Raw genomic sequence first — 15268 nt, forward strand, 5'->3', positions numbered from 1 at the left:
TGATGGTGATGGTGATGGTGATGGTGATGGTGATGGTGATGGTGATGGTGATGATGATGATGGTGAAGGTGATGGTGATGATGGTGATGATGATGATGGTGAAGGTGATGGTGATGATGGTGATGATGATGATGATGATGGTGATGATGATGATGATGATGGTGAAGGTGAAGGTGATGGTGATGATGATGGTGATGGTGATGATGGTGATGATGATGGTGATGGTGATGGTGATGGTGATGGTGATGATGATGATGGTGAAGGTGATGGTGATGATGATGGTGATGGTGATGATGGTGATGATGATGGTTATGGTGATGATGATGATGGTGAAGGTGATGATGATGATGGTGATAGTGATGGTGATGATGATGATGGTGAAGGTGATGGTGATGATTCTTCCTGAAACTCTTTTTGAGCTAAGGAGCTCACCAACAATCTAATATTTAAAACTTGTTCCTGATTCTGGTGTCGCATTGCCTTGGCCTAATTTCTTTGCTGATTTCTACCCTTGGCTATCTCTGGGTCCTGGAGGGAATCTTGTGTCTCTTGGACAGAAAATGAGGATGGGAACAATGTAGCTGAGGCTGTCCCTGGTACAAATGAGCTGTGGCCCACTTCTGGAGTTGCTAACACTGCTGTGAGCACCACCTCCATCTTTGCCCCTTCCTCAGGCCCCCCCATGTCTGGAAGGGAAGCGGGGCTGCAGGTGTCAGGAGCTGCTTCTAGAAGAGCAGGCTCTGTGACCCCGCCTTGTACCTTCTCCTTCCCCCCTCTCCTGGGCCTTCCTGGGCTCCCTCAGCCCGCTTCCTCCTCCCTCAGGAGCCAGCAGTCCGCAGGGTGCTTTTCATGTGTTTCTGATTTTGAAGACAAAGCCGCTCTGTCAATGGGCGCTGTGGTCTTGCCTCTGCAACGCACCGCCCACCCGAGCTTGGAGCAAACCAGGCAAGGCAGAAATAGGAGACGCTCAGGGCAGCCTCCCTCTTGGCTGTTTGTTCAGCGCATGCCCTCTGGGCTGCCCACAGACCATTCTGTACCTGTGGCCATGGAGCCGTGGGGCAGAGGAGATGAGTCAACCCACTGCCTGTTGGGAGTTCCCCATTCTGAAGCCAAGCTCACCAGACCCTGACTCCTATAATCATGGGGCTCATGCTGCCAGTACTTTGCCTTGCCTCCATGGGAGGCTTCAAAGGATGGGTTGGAGGCCTGTCTGACCCAGGCCTGGAGATGCCTCCCTAAGAAGGCCTCCAGGCTCCTCCTTCTGGGACTCAGGAGGAAGCAGCTGATGCCTCCACTGGCCCCTGGGTTCCTCTAGTGGGGGAATAGCTGTAAATAGTCCTCCCCCCTTCAGAGCCAGGCAGGGTCTCTCTGGGAGGCCAAAGAGAGCATGTCTCAGAGCTAGTGATGATGGCCTCCAGAGCCCTACCAAACTTAGTGATGAGCATGAGAGAAGAAAAGCCATGATGAGGAGGCTGGGAACGTTCCCAGGGCCCGTGGCCAGCTCACCCTCCAGGCCTGGATTCCACTGACATCACACCATTAGAGTAATCAAGGAAAAGCTGAATTTTTCTGGAGAAGGCCTGTTCTTTCCTGGCAGGGTGTCTTTGGAAAAGGAGACAACGTGGCCCCCACTGGAAAATGTTAACGCTCTCTTCCCCTGCCCAGGGAAAAGAGACCAGGCTGGGAAGCAATGGCCCTGCCTTCTTGAGCAGAATCAAAGAGGATAGAAGGGGAACCCAGGGGCCTGAGAGCATAAGGCCTTTGTCTCCCTGTGGAGGTGGGTGCTGTTCTCGGGGGTGGGGTGATTGGCAGGAATTTGGGTAACCCTCTGAGTACAATGAGTCAGGGCAGAATGGGCAGAATTAGGGTCGGGGTGAATCCTATCTTACTTGGAGTCAATACATTGTGTTTCTGTCTGATAAAAACATCCTGACCTTAAGGTACGTCTGAGGGTGACTGTGTGTGTGTCCACATGTGTATGTACACGTGTGTGCTCTGGCATGTCCATGATTGGTCAACTGGCTTTGTGACGAGGTCCCAAAGGAATGCACCAGAATCCTCAGAACGCCTCTGAGATGTGCAAGGCAGAATTGGGGGGAGGCTCTCCATTGCATATTCTTCTCTTCCTGAGGGTCTGTACACACAATCAATACAGGGGTGGGGGCTGGGGATTCAAAGACAAAGGACAAAACAGCATCTTCCTCCCTCGGTGGATTCTTGGGGTGTTTCCAAATCCCAGTGTTTAAGCAGGACAGGACCTTAGCGATGGCTTGGCCGGCCCTCCTGCTTTGAAAAAGTCAAGAAAGGTTAAGTGGTTGGCCAGGAGAAGAAGGATCTGGCTGTGCAGAGCCCAGCCCACGGGAGGGTCAGAATCCCCGGGCTTGTTTGATCAGAGGTGGATGGGGCGTTCATGGGTGTCTTCACTCTGCAGATATTGAAAGGAGACTCAGCATTTTTTCTCTCAGTGAACGGAGTGCGCCTGCTTTTAAAATGCCTGTGACGAGCTGTCAGTTGCACGGCCTGGAAGGCCTGACCCCACTTGAAGGCTCAGTAACGCATTTCATTCTAGACAGAGTGATTAGTGTCCACCCAGCAGGGCCTCTGGGCAGCCTATGTAGTCCATTGAGCCCTGGATGGAGAATCCCCTCTCTAACACCTCGTGGAAGCCTGTGCCTCAGTTTCCTCAGCTGTAAAGTGAGCACACCCTTTCCTCAGAGGGTTGCTGCGGGGCTCAGGTCACTTAAATTAAATTTAATTGAATCACTGAGCATTTATGAAGTTTCAAGGACTGGACATACAAAGAAAGGCAAAATACAGGCCGGGCTCTCAGAGAGAAGTGTGTTCTCCATCAGCTATTGAACCAGTCTTTTCAGATTGCTTTGGTTGCTTTCAGAATAAGAGCAAACAATGACGTGTGTTTGCAAACAAATACACGCGTTGTCTCACAACAGCCCGGCTCCCCATTCCTAAAGGCCACATCTTGAGTCGTGGCTTTCTCCTGGACCCTGCCAATCATGGAGCACCACTGCGATCGTGGAAGAATCTCAAGGGCTTGCAGGGTCCACACGCAGGAAGGATGCCCAGAACACGTGCCCTAAAAGACATTTGAGCACTGAGCAGAGCAGGAGGGGGGACGGTTCATCGAGTGAGAGCGAAGAAAAACCCAAGGGCCGTCTCAGGGTCAACTCTGATCCCCGCAGGAGGTTAAGAGCCCAAGAAGATGGTGCCCTCTGGACAGGTGAAGGATCCTCTTCAATAGTTCTTGGGTGTGTATCCCACACAAAGAGGTCCCCAACATTGGCGGAGGGACATCATGGGTCCATCAAGGGGTCCCTTATCATGGTTCCCACATGGACAAGCCACAGCAAGACGCATGTCCTCCACCACAGAGGGAAAAGCAGTGAGAGAAGTGTCTGGGATCTGCAAGGTGATGAGGCCCCCAGGCAAAAAAGCAGATGTACGAGCTCCGAGCTGGGCTGCCAATTGGCAGTTTGGGTGGTCGTCTCTGGCCTTCTTGGGAAATGGAGTGCCGCACACCCGAAGGGTTAGTTTTCTCCCAGACCCAGAAGCAGGTGCTGGCCCAAGCTCCAGGCTCTTCTGTCCCTGCAGAGGGAAGCCCCCTGGTCTCTTGTAGAGCTGGGAGGTCTGATGTCTGAGCATGGCTTCCCGGGGGCTGTCTGCATGTCCTCGTCCCCTCTGAGACACAGGAAAACGGGAGCTGCTTTTCCCTCCTTCAGAGGGGAAGACTGAATGGCTATTGAACAGACACTTTGAATTTCTTGGCTGGAACACGACATCTGCCTCGGAGATGGTGGGTTGTGGCTCCACAGTTAGGACGACATTCAAAAAGTGGAGACTGACCCGAGGAAAGAGACCAGGGTCTCTGAAGATCTGCCATGGGAGGAGCGGCTAAAGGGATTTTGCTGTTCCATCAATTTTCAGTCATGTCTGACTCTTCATGACCCCATTTGGGGTTTTCTGGGCAGAGATACTAGAGTGGTTGGTTACTTCCTTCGCCAGCTCATTTTACAGATGAGGAAACTGAGGCAAACAGGGTGAAGTAACTTGCTCAAGGTCACACAGCTAGTAAGTGTCTGAGGCCAGATTTGAACTCAGGAGGATGAGTCTTCCTGACTCCAGACCTGGTGCTCTGTGCTCTATGGTGCCCCCCAGCAGCCCCCCAAATGACTATAGCTCTCCAGAATTGGAATAAGCTGTTGGGAAGGTGGGGTGGGGTTTTCACTTACATGTCACAGAGAGGTTGCCTGTTGCGGCCCAGGTGATGTTCCATGGCCTCTGAGGCACCTTCTGATTCTGAGACTGGGGGGTTGGAAGCATCATCATTTGCCCTCCCATGAAGAGGGAAGTTGCTGTATTGTTATTGTGAATCAGATGTCACATCATTGAAACCATTGGGCCAGAAGCTAACAGAGGGCTGAGTGGATTATCCGATACCCCTCTGGCATTGAGGTCCCTTTAGACCAACATAGTCTAGGAAGGCACCAGGTCATTCGGTGACTGGTGGTTGGATGGAGCCTTTTGGATTGCCCCCATTTACCAGATCAGCATTAGCTCTGTGCCAGCTGTTTGGTGGTCTCTGGGTGTGGCATTCAAGGCCTCGCCTGATCTTTCATTTCATATGGGAGGCTCAATTCCATGGATTAAGGTGCTGTAAAGTCCTGTAATTGTGTGGCAGATGGTGTGCTCTGGATGCTCATGATAGAGAAGGAACAAAGAGGGAACCCCAGGGTGGCCTCTAAGCTCAGAACAGCAAAGAGCAGATTTCCAGTGTGCCAGGTCTCCTTCCCTGGCATGGAGATAGGGCCAGGCCGGGGAGGGCTGCCTGCCATCCCCTTGGCTTTCTGAAGGTGTCTAAGGGCAAGACCAGGAGAGCTGCAGAACTGTCCTCTCTTCTCATGGCACCCCAAAGCTGCTTGGGGGGGGGGAGTTGAACTGGTTGGAAAACAGACCCAGGATAGCTCTGAGCAGCCCAAGAGAGGATGGGGAAGGGGGGCGGTGAGGACTGAAAGCTCCTAACTTACTCAGACCAGCAAAGAGCCTTGACCTGGGAATTGGGACCCTGCCCTGCCCGTACCTGCGGCCCCCAGGTAGGATTCTGCTCTGGGAAGCAGCGTTTGTCACTGCCAGAGCCAAAGTCAGCCCCCCATCTATCCATGCCTGTCCCCTGGCGTCTGGCTTCTGCTGTTGCCAGCTCTTTGAAGCCTTGGTACTTTACCATCTTCCTCTCTCCCACCTGAGGGTTTGAAGCCAGGGCATCAGGGAAATCAAACTGGATAGTGATACCTGTCAAGTTGGATACCTAAGTTCAAGGACTCAGTGTCCCAAGTCCAAGTCGGGGGGGGGGGGCAAAGCTGGGGTCTCCGTAGGCAGCAGGCTCAGTATGAATTGCCCCTGGGCCAGGGCAGCCGAGGCAGCCGAGGCAGCCGAGGCAGCCTCTGCCACATGCAGGCTGCGTGACTCTGGCCAAGTCTTCAACTTTCCAAGGCTAAGTTTTGGAGAAAGCTTTGCCCTGGCAGAGACATTGCAGCACTTCGCACCTAGTGAGGCTCAGGTCAGGCCCCATCTCTAGCCTCATGCCTAGGATAGTGCGGAGTACTTGAGAATGCCGGTCAGATTGCGCGAGGTGAGCGAGCTGGACAGCGTCCAAATGAGGACGGCTCAGGGCCAGGAGGCCACGTCTCTGGAGGACGTTGGAAGACCCAGGAACACTTGGCCTGAGGAAGAGAAAAGACACAAGAACTGTACCTGCAGGGCCTTCTAGGGGAGAAGGGAGCAGCCTTCTTCCCGTGGCCCCTAAGGGGCGAGTGGCCGCTGGCTCCTGATCTCCCGATCTCCCGCTTCTGCCTTCAGCTTTGGGGCCTCTCTGAGAACATGGGCGACTGCGCTGAATGTAAGGAAAGGCCCATGGGGACCACTGAGGGCCGCTCTCGGCCCCTGACCCCACCCCGCCTCCCTGCTCTGGGCTCTTCTCCGTTTGGATTCTGAGGCTTCAGCCGGGCCCTGCTCAGGGTTCTCGGGGGAGGGCGCCCTGACTCTGTCTGATCCTCTGGGCTGCTCAAGCCTGTTCAGGAGCCTGGGGGCTCCTCCCCTGCTTCTGTTCCCCACCTCACCTCTTACGTCGTTGATGTGCTTTGTGGTCACTAGAGGGTGCTCCTGACACACACATGGAGAACACCAAAGTCCCAGGCGAGACTGGGCAGTGGGAAATGCTGGAGGGCAGGACCAGAGGGACGGGGCTGGATCCAAATGAGGAGGGGTCTTTGGGGGGCTTGGAAGGACCCCAGCTCTACCTACCTTCCTGCTGGTTCTCAGGCGGATGGCTGCCTGCTCTCCCACCGTGACACCCTCGTCTTTGCCTCACGTCAGACACGCCAGATAAATGTCGTCTTTGATAACCGGCAGATACAGCATCAGCTCTACCTCAGGGAGAGGGGTCTGGAGCTAGAGTTAGGACCCTCCAAGGCCATCTCGTCCAACCCCTCATTTCATAGATGAAGAAACTGAGGCACAGAGTGGTTGGGTGACTTAGGGACATAAGATCATAGGTCAGGAGTTGGAGGGGACCTTAACATCCATTCAACTCCTTCATTTTCAGAGGAGGAAACTGAGGCCCAGAGGGGGGCAGAGCTGGGATGTGAGCTCGGGCAAATCCCTTGCTCCTTCCCTGAATGTCACCAGCATCTATGAGCTCCTTTGTGGACGCTGAGCTTGGACAGGAGGTAGCCACAGCGGGCCGAGGACATCAGAAAGGATTTATCGAATTGCTGTAGCAAACCAAGCATTGTGCTGGGTTCAGGGGACACAAAAACACACGCGCTGTCCCCGACCGCAGGGTACAACAGGCACATATCCGAGTCTGTACAAGAGAAATAGGAGCTAATTGGGGAGGGGGCAGGCAGACTAGCTGCCGGGAGGGTCAGGAAAGGCCTCACCAAAGGTGGGGTGGAGCTGAGCTTTGAAGGAAACTAGAGGTGAGGACCCGGTGTGTTACAGGCATGGGGTGCAGCCAATTTAGGGTTAGGGTTCAATCCGCCTTCACCCTCCACCTCGGACCCTAAGCTGAGAGGCGGTCAGGGACCACGGTGGGGACAGCAGCAATGGAGAGAAGGGGCAGTGAAGGAGGACTATGAGGTTAAAACCTGAGTGACTGGGAGGAGGCTGTACCCTATAGGAACAGAGACGCTGGGAAGAAGGTGGGTTTTTTGGGAGAAAGCCAGTCAGTTCCAATTTGGAGATATTCAGTTTGAGACTGCTGGAAGGGCCCAGTGGAAGCGTCCAGCACTTTGGAGTCACCTTGATACAGATACAGATTCAGATTAATGCCTTGGAGCTGGAGAGGTCTCTGTGAGAGACGGTGTAGTAAAGAAGAGAAATGACCCCAGGACAGAGCCCTGAGACCCCACTTCTCAGGTGGGAGGTGGATGAGCAAGGAGCCCGGGAAGGAAAGGGCCGAAAGAGGGGAGCTCTGGTTCACGTGAGGAGCCTGTTTATTCATCTGTCAAACCCGGATCAGAAAACCTGCTCTTCTCACCCAGTTGTGAGGAAAACCTTTCTCCCACCTTTAAGTGCATTGATGCGAGAGTCGTTGGTGGTGTTGGGTGAGGGGGACCTAGGCGGAGCCGACACAGGCAAGTGTCCGAGCTCCCATGCCCAGCACATCTGGAGGTGTGCCAAGCACTCTGAATGACAATCTCATTGATCCTTCTAGGAATCCTGGGAGGGAAGAGTATCATTCCCATTTTATAGCTGCATTATTATACTAAATACTATATGTTATAGATAAATACTAATAAAAGCATCATTCCCATTTACACATATACCATTAATATTACATGTGGGCATTATTATATACTAATTCTGCGTGTTAGGTAGAATTGTAATTCTGTATAAATAACATGAAGCACTAGTAGTCGCATTTTGTGTTTGTACCATTAATATTATACATGAACATTAATGTAATATTACAATACATTAATATCACATCATGTATTAATAACAACAAAAGGCATTCCCATTTTATAAATGCATGAGCTGAGGTTGAGAGAGCGGAAGCAGCCGTCCCAGGACGATGCGGCTAAGAATGTCTCGGAGGGATTGAAGCTTGGCTCTCCCTGGCCCCAGGTCCGTTGCCTGGTGCGCTCCGCCCCGTCCTGCCGCTGACTCGATGTCTTCCAGACACCCGCCCCAAAGGTCCTGTGCATCTGGGAGCCGAGGGGAGGGTCCGCCCCTTTAGTCTTTGGCTCGGGAACTCAGGCGGCACCTGCTGACCCCGGGCCTCACCAGGAGGGCCGCCTAGCCCACTGAAATGGCCCGAGTTGGACAGGGCCAGTTTCTTCCCACGCTGACTTGGTGGTAGAGCCAGAGCTTTGGCTTTAGAATTCAGGATCTGGGTCACTTGAGCCATGTTCCCGAAGGCCAGGCATCCCAGTTTGGCCCTAGCTGGTCTCTGCTTTCCATCTTTGACAGCCAGGGAGGACCTTCTATTTTCATCCCTTCTGCCTGGGACTTGGAGCATTGAAGAATGTTCCACTGAGCTTTTCTCCACGGCCTCAGGGGCTGTCCATTCGCCCGGTGCTCAGCTGTGCTTGCAGCCCGGCAGGACCCTCACAGAGGAGATCTGTGCCCAGACACCCCCGCCTCCACCCCAGCTGGCCCGGGTCCCTTTTCTCGGGTTGGGAGGCATTTATAAACTCTGGCCAGGCTGGAGGAGAGCCTAATTTGGGCAGTGACATTTTATACAAGGCGAAACCTCGTCAGACCTCACTAATAGGGAAGAGGCAGTATTTGCTGGAGTAGTGCGGTTACATAAAGCGATCGGGAGGGAGGGATTTGGATGGAGCGAGGGCTCACTCCCCCCCCCCCCCAGTCTCCGCCCTCCTCAAGATTCCGCGAAGGAGCTGAAGTGGATTCTTTTGGAAGGTCCTTGGGGAGAAGTCAATTTGAAAATGCAGCCAAGAGTGATCCCAGCTGAGGAGACGGTCTTGTGGCCAAGTGTCTCTGGTCCGGCTGAGCCGAGCTGGTCTCTCGGCTCCCAGGGACCACTTCTGACCAAGTTGGAGGCATGGCTGCTTCTGCCAGCGTCCCTCCCCAAACCTCCCTGACAGGTCCAGGATGGTCAGTGATGGCCTCTGCCGCATTCTCCTCTCTGCTTCTGCATTTCCATGGTTCCCCTTGCCCTTCTTCCACCCCTGCAGTCACATTGGGGAGGACTCTGCTCCATGTACAAATTACCAGCCAAGCTTAAAAAAAGAAAGCCAAGGTGTGCATCAAATACCTGCAGGCATGGGGCCCACCCAGGGAATCCAGCAATAGTGTCCATTTAGGGAGGCAATGGGGTACAAGTGGGGTTCAAAACCCTCTTCTGGTGCCTAAACCTGCATGACCTTGGGAAGGGAAGGAAGGTGGGGGAGAGAAAAGCATTTATTAACTGCCTACTGTGTGCCCTGTTCTAAGCACTTTACAAATAATATTTCATTTGATTAACTTTGTGACAACGTGACAGGCCGGGGCCCTTAAGGTCTGATCTGCTCTGATGACGTTGTCCCCCAAGGGACGTCCCCAGTGAGGCTCCGGGGTTCCTTCTATGGAGGCGCAGCACTTTACATTTCTTACCTCTGTGTCTGTCTTCATGTATATCCTTCTGGAGGACTGGGGAACAGGTGCTTCTGATGGTGATTTTTTTGTCCAACTTTTAAGTGGTCTGCCAGTTGGCCAACGCTAGAGGGCACTCATTGCATTGCTGCCAACCTCCTTTTTACTTCATGTTGTTTTTCAATGTGCTTGGAGCCCTCTCTGAAATTAGGTTGCTGGCTGGTGCATAAGTGGAAGGAGGCTTCCAGGGCCATTGTCCTTAATTATTCCAGCTGGCGGGGACCACTCCCTCTCTGGACATCACTGGGTCTCATCACATGAGTACTGGTCAGTTTTCAAAGGCATGAAAGTGATGATGGTGGTCCAAGGAGAGGATGCCCAGTGTCTGCGGACCAGCATCCTCTTCTCTGCCCTATTTCTGCCGAGAATGCCATGTTCAGGATGCTCAGGCTGGTCCATGGAGCCGAGGCTTCTTCCTGGTGGACATTTTGGAGTGTAAATATCTAACCATGTCACTCCCTTGTCCTAGGGGCATCAATGACTCCCAAGTCCCTCTAAGGCAAAGCACTGATTCCTTGGTTTGGCATTTGAAATTCCTCGTGGTCTGGTTGCCCATAACCTACCTTGCCAGGCTCCCCCTTGGCAACTGGCAAAATGCACTTCAGTTGCAAATGCACAGCTACAAGCCTCAAAACTCTAGGTTGCTTGTGAGTCCAAAAGTAGAGAAGATGCTTTATAACAATTGTCATTGCCAGTTTGTACCTGTGAGCAGAAGGGCTTTGGTGTCTCTGCCCGTCGTGCCTTCACTCTCTCTCCCAGCTGAGTTGGCCTAATGGCCCAGACCTGTGCTCAGGTTCCATGGGTACAGGCCAGTGAGCCCCTGTGTCTCATGTGCAAGTGCAGGCTTGTAGTAGAGCATTTCTGCAGCTTCCAAAAGGGCACTGCCTCAAAGCAATAAGGGATAAATGGAGGCAACTGAGGAACTGTTTCATGGGCGCAAGCCCATCCTTTTAATTAATTAATTAATTATTAGTTTTCAACATTCGCTTCCACAAGATTTTGAGTTCCAAATTTTCTCCCCATCTCATCCCTCCCCCCACCCCAAGACAGCATGCATTCTGAATACCCCTTCTCCCAATCTGCCCTCCCTTCTATCATCCCCTCCCCTTCTCTTTTCCCCTTCCCCTTCTGCTTTCTTATCGGGCAGGATAGATTTCTATACCCCATTGCCTGTGTATCTTATTTCCAAGTTGCATGTGAAAACAATTTTTAACATTCGTTTTTAAAACTTTGAGTTCCAAATTCTTTCCCTCCCTACCTCCCCACCCATCCTCACTGAGAAGGCAAGCAATTTAATACAGGTTATACATGTGTAGTCATGCAAAACACTTCCATAATAGTCATGTTGTGAAAGACTAACGTTACTTCCCTCCATCCTATCCTGCCTCCCATTTATTCTATTGTCTTCTTTGACCCTGTCCCTACTCAGAAGTTTGCTTCTGATTACCCCTTCTCCCAATCTGCCCTCCCTTCTATCATCCCCCCTTCTCGTGTCCCCTTCCCCCCTATTCTCCTGTAGGGTAAGATAGATTTCCATACCCAATTGAGTGTGTATGTTATTCCCTCCTTAAGCCAAAGCCAGTGACAGTAAGGTTCACTCATTCCCTCTCACCTTCCCCCACTTCCCCTCCATTGTAAAAGCTTTTTCCTTGCCTCTTTTATGTGAGATAATTTACCCCATTCTACCTCTTCCTTTCTCCTCCTCCCAGTACAATCCTTTCTCACTCCTTAATTTTATTTTTTTGATATCATCCCTTCATATTCAACTCACCCTGTGCCCTCTGTCTATATATATATATGTATATATGTATGTATGTATGTATTCCCTCCAACTACCCTAATACTGACAAAGGTCTCATGAGTTACAAATATCATCTTTCCATGTAGGAATGTAAACAGTTCAACCTTAATAAGTCTCTTATTTTCTTTTCTGGTAGTCCAATAGTTTTAAAATTATCTCTCCTGGATCTATTTTCCAGGTCAGTTGTTTTTCCAGTAAGATATTTCACATTGCCTCTTTCCTGTTTACCTTTTCATGCTTCTCTTGAGTCTTGTATTTGAAAGTCAAATTTTCTATTCAGCTCTGGTCTTTTCATCAAGAATGCTTGAAAGACCTCTGTTTCATTGAATATCCTTTTTTCCCCCCTGAAGGATTATACTCAGTTTTGCTGGGAAGATGATTCTTGGTTTTAATCCTAGCTCTTTTGCTCTCTGGATTATTGTATTCCAAATTGTCTGATTCTTTAATGTAGAAGCTGCTAAATCCTGGGTAATCATGACTGTGGCTCCTTGATAGTTGAATTGTTTCTTTCTGGCTGCTTGCAGTATTTTCTCCTTGACCTTGGAGCTCTGGAATTTGGCTATAATATTCCTAGGAGTTTTCCTTTTGGGATCTCTTTCAGGAGGTGATCAGTGGATTCTTTCCATTTCTATTTTACCCTCTGGCTCTAGAATATCAGGATAGTTTTCCTTGATAATTTCTTCTTTTTCTTCTTTTTTTTTTGGAGGGGGGAGGCTAGGCAATGGGGTTAAGTGACTTGCCCAGGGTCACACAGCTAGTGAGTGTTATGTGACTGAGGCTGGATTTGAACTCAGGTCCTTCTGACTCCAGGGCTGGTGCTCTATCCACTGTGCCACCTAGCTACCCCTGATAATTTCTTGAGCGGTGATTTCTAGGCTCTTTTTTTTGATCATGGTTTTCAGGTAGTCCAATAGTTTTAAAATTATGTCTCCTGGATCTATTTTCCAGGTCAGTTGTTTTTCCAGTAAGATATTTCACATTGTCTTCTATTTTTTTTCATTCTTTTGGTCTTGTTTTATAGTTTCTTGATTTCTCATAAAGTCATTAGCTTCCATTTGCTCCATGCTAATTTTTAAGGAAGTATTTTCTTCAGTGAGCTTTTGGACCTCCTTTTCCATTTGGCCAATTCTGCTTTTGAAGGCATTCTTCTTCTCATTGGCTTTTTGGACCTCTTTTGCCATTTGGGTTAGGCTATTTTTTAAGGTGTTATTTTCTTCATTTTGGGGGGGAGACTCCTTTAGCAAGCTGTAGATTTGTTTTTCATGATTTTCTTGCATCACTGTCATTTCTCTTCTCAGTTTTTCCTCTACTTCTCTTACTTGCTTCTCAAAATCCTTTTTGAGCTCTTCCATGGCCTGGGACTGATTCGTATTTTTCTTGGAGGCTTTGGATGTAGGAGTTTTGACTTTGTTGTCTTCTTCTAGACATATGTTTTGATCTTTTTTGTCACCAGAGAAAGATTTTATAGTCTGACTTATTTTTTGCACAGTTTGCTCATGATCCCAGCCAATTACTTGAGTTTTAAACTCTTTGTTAAGGTAGGGGGTCTGCTTCCAGTGTGGAGAATGTACTGTCCCAAGCTTCGGGGGTTTTGTGCAGCTGTTTTCAGAGATACTTCTAGGGACCTGTAAGTTTTCAGTTCTTTCAAGGTGGTATGATCATAGGTGAGGTATTTACTCCTTTCCTGGCCTGGGCTCTGGTCTACGAATGACCACAAGCACTCTTTTCCATCTTGGAACTGTGAGGAGGATTCCCTCTCCCCTGTGGCCACAAGCTCCCTGCCACACCAGTGCTCCTCCTTGCCCCAGGACTGCCACCCACTACTACTACTCAGATCTAAGCACAGGCAAAGCAAGAGAATCCTGCTTCAGTGCCAGCAAAGAGATCCCTGCAATACCCCTCTGATCAGTCACTCAATCCCCCTATAGTCTGTGGGCCAAGAGCTCCAGAAACAGCTGCCACCCCCACCACCCCAGGGCTGTGCAGGGCCTGGGGCCTGACCATGCCCCTCTCACTCAGCTCCAACAGACCTTTCCCACTGATCTTCTAAGTTGTCTTTGGCATTTGTGGATTAGGAAGTCTGGAAACCACCACAGATACCCTTGATCCCCCTGAGGCCTGCTCCAGGTTTGCTAGGGCCCTGTCTTTGCCAGTGCAGCCCATACTCCTCTCTCAGCCCAGAGCATCAGACCTTTCCCATCAACCATCCAGGTTGTCTTGGGCTGGAAATTTGTTTCACTCTGTCTTTTTGTGGGTTCTGTGGCCCTAGAATTTGTTTAGAGCCATTTTTTTTACAGGTATTTGGAAGGGTTTGGGGGAGAGCTCAAACAAGTAACTGCTTTTATTCAGCCATCTTGGCTCCACTCCCAAGCCCATCTTTTTAAGAGATTAAAAGAAAGCCCCATTCATTAGTCTGTCTTCCTGATTGGCCACAAATAAGATAATGGAATATTAGTGCCAAGAGGGACCTTAGACAGAACATAGTCCACCCTTATAATTTTACACATGGGGAAACTAAGGCCTAGAGGTGAGGTCACTGGGCCAAAGTCACTTTGATCCACTGGGCTTACAGTTAGGGCACAATTGCACCCCTCCAAAACCTCTACCTATGAACCAGATTTTATTGGAGTCTATTCCAAATACCAGTAGATATGTTCATTTGAACTCTTTTACTGGGGCCATTTTGTTGAAAGGTTAGAAACTGAGTCATTGAACTGAATGTGAGGTTTTATGGTCAAATGCAATGGCCTACATTTCATAGCCTTAGAAAGTCATGGAACAATCAGAGACCACCAATGAAACATGGTATGAGGAGAGGGGAGTGCAGCCCTCTCATCATTCATGCTCTTGAGATGGAAGACAGAGCCATGATTCCTACCCACCTCATGCTTTGAACCTTAATACCTATAGAAAGAGGCAGACATAGGCTGGATCTTGATAACCAAACCAACTGATGTTACAAAATAGCCTTGTCAATTTCCAATGGGTCCTTGAAAGAATGGGTTCAGAGAAAACAACAAAGTTGGATATTTCTTTTTCTTTTGACCCAAATTTACCACATTTACACCATATTTTAAACAAAGGTATAGTTTTGACCCTGTAGGCCAATATATATATAGAAACCCCAAGAAAGACATTCCAGCATCTAGGTCAATAAGGCATTTTGTCTTCATTTTGTTGGCTTTCTTTGAGGTGGGATGAATCCAAGAATGTAGTACCACTTCTGCTCCTTGCAACTTTCTGTTGTCTTCAAAGGACAGGGCTGAGTTCAGGGAATGTTCCAGTCAGAGTATTAATTGATCCTAATGAAGCATTGGAATGAAGCTCCTGCCAACCTTATGAGTGAGGTGAAGGGTGTGGCCTGGGCTGGTGACTTCAATCCACTGCACAAGTAGAGAACAGTGGAGGCAGAGCTCGATGACAGCTCAGGCCCCAATAAGTGAAGGGTTTTTCGTGGCCTTTTAGTGCAATCTGAGTCAAGAGGGTAATATGGAAGCCGGAAGACCAACTGGCCAACACAAAAGTAATGGAAGCCTGGGTTGCGTTGAAGGAGAGCACCTCTGTGTATAATCTGGGCTCTCCATCTTTTTTACTCACAGCTCAATGCTTTTTGCTCTGAGGGATCTGGCACATTAAACACTTTGGCAACAGGAAGGGGAAGACCAGAGACTCTGGCATGCACAGCACCTCCATCAGTAAATGGTCTTTTGTGTTGTTTCCTTCTTACATTCAAGGTTTTACATTTAAGGACTTACTTGTGTTGAGGTTGCTACGCCCTTGCAACAGACAAGTTCA

General features: G+C 49.9%; 1 protein-coding gene across 1 annotated transcript in view; it reads left to right on the forward strand.

Annotated features, from left to right (window-relative positions):
- ELMO1 (engulfment and cell motility 1) overlaps positions 1–15268 on the forward strand; it is a 333348-nt gene that overhangs the window by 81970 nt on the left and 236110 nt on the right. The gene's annotated exons all lie outside the window — the stretch shown is intronic.

Source organism: Vombatus ursinus, unplaced genomic scaffold (assembly GCF_900497805.2).
Source record: "Vombatus ursinus unplaced genomic scaffold, bare-nosed wombat genome assembly UNPS02014817.1, whole genome shotgun sequence".
Taxonomy (NCBI): Eukaryota; Metazoa; Chordata; class Mammalia; order Diprotodontia; family Vombatidae; genus Vombatus; species Vombatus ursinus.